Source organism: Myotis brandtii, unplaced genomic scaffold (genome assembly GCF_000412655.1).
Source record: "Myotis brandtii unplaced genomic scaffold, ASM41265v1 scaffold406, whole genome shotgun sequence".
Taxonomy (NCBI): domain Eukaryota; kingdom Metazoa; phylum Chordata; class Mammalia; order Chiroptera; family Vespertilionidae; genus Myotis; species Myotis brandtii.
Genome location: NW_005365599.1, coordinates 1,790,586 through 1,795,820, shown reverse-complemented (window position 1 = coordinate 1,795,820; position 5,235 = coordinate 1,790,586). Strand labels below are relative to the sequence as shown.

General features: G+C 44.7%; 1 protein-coding gene across 1 annotated transcript in view; it reads right to left on the bottom strand.

Annotated features, from left to right (window-relative positions):
• Positions 1–5,235, bottom strand: part of SLC9C1 (solute carrier family 9, subfamily C (Na+-transporting carboxylic acid decarboxylase), member 1) — a 101,142-nt gene that overhangs the window by 13,424 nt on the left and 82,483 nt on the right. The window lies entirely within an intron of this gene.

The following is a 5,235-nucleotide window of genomic DNA, read 5'->3' as shown; positions in this document are numbered from 1 at the left end:
GCAACAAAGTTTCAATTATAGAAGATAAATAAATCCCAGATACCTGCTTCCAGCCAGCCTCCACTGGGAGCTTGGGTGGCTGGGGGCCATGGCCAGCCTGCAAACATCCATCAGCCCCTCACCCAGGCTGGCCAGGCACCCCAGGGGGGACCCCCACCCTGAAGGGGCTGTGGCCAGCTTACAAACAGCCATCAGCCCCTCACCTAGGCTGGCCAGGCACCCCAGGGTGCAAATTTTTGTGCACCGGGCCTCTAGGTAAATTATATAAGATTCATGTTACTGCCTAGAAACCTAATAAAATGTTTATATTAGTAAATATTTGTGTGATCTTGTTATGTTCTAAGTAGTAAAAGACTACATGATCCAATGAAAGGTTCTTTATTATTTTTACAGATTCTGAAAAAATAAAGAAAGAAAACAAGGGTCCAGAATCATTTAACTTTTTAAACTAAAGATGTAAATATTTCCACAAATACATTATTTGAGGGGAACAGCATTTTAGGCAACAATAAAATGCTGATGCTAATAACAAAATAAGACTATTCTTAAAAAAAAAGACTATTCTTATTCCATTAGGAATAAGATATTATGAATGTACAAGACATTGTGTATGTTGGTTTTTATTTCTCTTATGTATTTATAAGTGAGATTGCTGGATAAGATGAAATGAGATTTCTAACTTCATAAGAAGATGCCAAACTATTTTCATAAGGAGTTGTAACATTTTACACTCTTTTCAGCCATGTCTTTGCATCCTCGCCAGTACTTGGTATTCAGTCTTTTAAAAATTTTTAGTCATTATAGTTGGTATAACCTCATCATACTTTTAATTTGAATTTTTCTGAGAGCTAATGATATTGAGCATCTTCTTCATGTGTTTATTGGCCACTTGTACATTCCTTTGTGAAGTGTCTGTTCAAATCCTTTGTCCAATTTTTAATTTGGTAACTTGTCTTATTTCTGAGTTATAAGAATCCTTTAAAGGTTCCTTTGTCCTTTGCCAAGGCCTTTTTTAGTTAAAGATGTTGTGAAAAGCAGCCCCTCCCCCTCAGTCCATTGCCCTTTTCATATTTTTTATGGTGTCTTTTTAAAGAGCAGAAGATTTTTAATTTTAGTGACATCAAGTTTATCAATATTTCCTTATGTGGTTGGTGCTGTTTGTGTCCTAGCTAAGAAATTGTTGCTTATTTCAAGATCTCCTGTGTTTTCTTCTGGATTGTTTTATGGTTGTAGTTTTTATGTGTAGGCCCATGGTCATTCCCAATTAATTTCTGTGCATAGTCTACCATTGCTTCCACAGAGACATCTAGTTTGTCAGGATCATTTGTTGAAAACGTCGAAAATCAATTGACTATGCATATGTGGACTTATTTCTTAATTCTCTCTTCTGTTTCATTGATCTATATTGCCTTAACCTTAGGCCAATACCATACCATAAATCAATAACATCTTGGTTATTATATATTTACAATGTCATATGATTCTTTATCAAATTTGTTTTATCTATTCTAGGTCCTTTGAATTTTCATATGCATTTTACAAGTAGCTTGTACATTTCTGTAAGATATCACTGAGGTTGCATTAAATCTATAAATCAATTTTGGAAGAATGGATATCTATATCCTAATATATATAAAGAGCTAGGTGCCCATCACAACTGAACGGGCGACCAGTCACCATGAAGTGCATGGAGCACCTCTCGGTCCTCCCCTCCCCTGGCCCCCGAGCAGCTCACTATGGGGGGGGGGTGTTGGGGTGGGACTGGGGACTGTTGAGCGGTGGTGGCGGGCTGCTTTGTGGGGTGGCCGTGAGTTTAGCGGAGCAGTCACCCAGGCAACAGTGAGTTTCGTGAAGCAGTCCTGGGGCCGGGGAGTTTTGCGGAGCAGTCACAGGGCAGGGGGAGGGGACAGTTTCACAGAGTGTCCAGTGGTGAGCTTCGTGGGGTGGCAGCAAGCTTTGTGGAGCAGTCGAGGGACAGGGGGAGCCTTGCGGAGCGTCCTGGGGTGGGGAGCTTCACATAGTGTCGCAGGGCAGCAGAGGCCATGTGACAGAGGCCATGCGACAGAGGCCATGCTAGGCCTAGGGACCCTAACCGCATGCTGGGCCTCTAGTCTATATATATAAAGAGCCAAGGGCCGTCACATCTGAAACAACAGAATGGACGACCAAACAGGCTGAGTGGGGTGACAAGGCCAGAATGGGAGTTAGTGAGGGACAACCAAACGACTGAGCAGCAGGCTTATAATCTGTTTATTTAAATATACAGATTATACAGTTGGAGGCAGGGGTTGCAGTTAAGGGCAACCAGGCTGGCAGAGGGGGGCAGTTGGGGATGACCAGGCCCTCAGGGGGGTCAGTTAGGAGCGACCAGGCTGGCAGAGGGGAGGCTGTTTGGGGCCACTAGGCCAGCAGGGGGGGTAGTAAAGGGCAACCATGCTGATGGCGGGTGCAGTTAGGAGTGATCAGGTCGGCAAGCAGAGGTGATTAGGGGTGATCAGGCTGGCAGGCAGGTGAGCAGTTGGGAGCCAGTGGTCCTGGATTATGAGAGGGATGTCTGACTGCCGGTTTAGGCTCGATCCTGTCCAGTCAGACATCCCCCGAGGGGTCCCGGATTGGAGAGGGTGCAGGTTGGGCTGAGGGGACCCGCCCCCCGGGCACAAATATCATGCACTGGGCCTCTGGTGTATATATAAAAGCCTAAGCAACCGAACAACTGAATGACTGAATGACTAGTCACTATGATGCGCACTGACCACTAGCGGGCAGAGGCTAAACACAGGAGCTTCCCTCTGGTGGTCATTGTGCTCCCACAATGGGAATCTCTTCTGCCTTCACAGCAGCACTAACGAGCAGCAGCAGTGGCAGGTGCAGTGGGGTGGGATGAACAGGAGCGGTGTGGCACCCGGCCTGGGCTGGGGCTTCTCCCTGGCCACCTGCCACTTTTCACACTACTCCATCCCTCAGGGGATGTCAGACTGCTGGTTTTGGTCCACAGGATTAGGCCGAAACCAGCAGTCCAACATCCCCTGAGGGGTCCCAGATTGCGAGATAGCACAGGCCACGCTGAGGGACCCCACTGGTACAGGAATCTGTGCACTGGGCCTCTAGTCTTAAATGAAATTATGGCTTCCAATCTATGAAGATGTTCTACCTCTTTATTTACTTAGAGCTTCTATAAATTCTCAAGAAAATATTTTTTAGTTTTCATTGTACAAAAGGGCTTGCACATCTTTTATTAACTTATTCTTATCCACTTACCTAGTACAATAGGGTTAGAAAAAGAAATAACTGACATAAGAATTATAAAGAAAACATTAAAATTGTCTCTGTAGATGACATGATATCTACATTTCAAAAATTCTAAAGAATCTACCAAAACTAACTAGGATTTATAGCAAATTTAGCAATGTAGCAAGATACAACTTCAAATTCCAAACAACTGGAAACAAATTTAGTTTTGTCTCATCCTGTGCATGTGCAGCTCACCCCTCAACTAGTGACTTACAGAGAACCATCACACAGACTCCTCAGCCCCTTCCAGGTAACTCCTTGTAGGCCTGGCTCTGCAGATTCCTGCCAGGTTAGCTGCCCCAACTTCCAATCTTCCCCTTCTTAGATCAGCTTCCATTTTGGTTATTGTTGCTTGTGGTTGGAAATGGTCCTACGCAGAGGGTCAAGACGGATGTGGAGCTTATATTGTGAGTGTTTCTTCTCTCAAGGTTTCTAGACAGACACTGCCTCTTTTCCAATGGCTGAAAACATTTGCCTCATATATTTTGTTAAGTTCTGTGGTTGTTTCTGATGTGTGCTAATATGCTACCAGTAGCTTCATTATAGCCAGAAGTTGAAGGATAGGGTATTTTTATGCAACCCCAAGTGTTGTATAATTCTACTTGTATATATTCTAATATGTACTTCTGAATGATAGAAACATTTTAAAGTTTTCCTTTGCCTTCTTCCTCTTCCCCACCCACTTTTAAGGCAATTAGGTCATTTGGCCTGAAGGGCCTCCCACATTCTAGATTTATCTAACTATTTTCTCCTGGTGTTAATTAATTTGTTTCTCTCCTTCCTGCCTTTTCTGTAAACCTGGTAGATCTAGAGGCTTCAGGTTTTGTCTTTCATTGTATAAGAAGACTTTCTGGATGGTACCAGTACTTCTACTACATCGTATCATGAGGTACATGATATTAAGTTGTCCCACTTTTAATGATGTTAAGATTGTCCTTAAGGTGGTGTCAGCCTGGTACTTGCATCATAAACTTTTCCATTAAAATACTCCACATCAGTTGATGGTTGAAGCTTAGATCCATTATTTCATAGAGATGGCAAGATGGAGATATTCTAATTCTCCCATTCTATATTTGTAAGCTGGAATTCTTTACAGAAAAATTTCTCCTCATCATTTTTTGTTGTTGTTGTTGTCACCTTGGAAGAATTCATAGTGAATAGGCAGGATAAATGTTTAGTTCTTTTTATTGATATGCTAGAAACCGTATCCTATCTAATAAAAGAGTAATATGCAAATTAACCATCACTCCCTAACTCTGTCACTCCCTCACTCCATCACACGGAGCTGGAACAAGCAGGAGGCTTGGGTTGCCCCAGCGATGGAGGAAGCCAAGCTTCCCGTCTTCCCTAGCCAGCCCTGAGCTCCACTCAAGGCTAAAAAGTTTCAATTATAGAAGATAAATACATCCCAGATACCTGCTTCCAGCTGGCGTGGCCTCCGCTCAAGGAGGGGCTGGGAACATGGGTTGCCAAGGGCAACCAAGGCTTTGAGCCAGACCAAGGCAACAAAGTTTCAATTATAGAAGTTAAATAAATCCAAGATACCTGCTTCCAGCCAGCCTCCACTGGGAGCTTGCGTGGCTGGGGGTTGTGGCCAGCCTGAAAACAGCCATCAGCCCCTCACCCAGGCTAGCCAGGCACCCCAGGGGGGACCCCCACCCTCAAGGGGGTGTGACCAGCCTGAAAACAGCCTCAGCCCCTCAACCAGGCCGGCCACATCCCCATGGGGTGAGGGTCCACACTGGGGGGCTTGAGAGCCTGCAAACAGCCATCAGCCCCTCAACCAGGCTGGCCAGGCACCCCAGCAGGACACTCACCCTGATCTGGGACACCTTCAGGGCAAACCAGCCGGCCCCCACCAGTGCACCAGGCCTCTATCCTATATAATAAAAGGCTAATATGCAAATTGATCCTAATAGCAGAACGACTGGGAATGACTGGTCA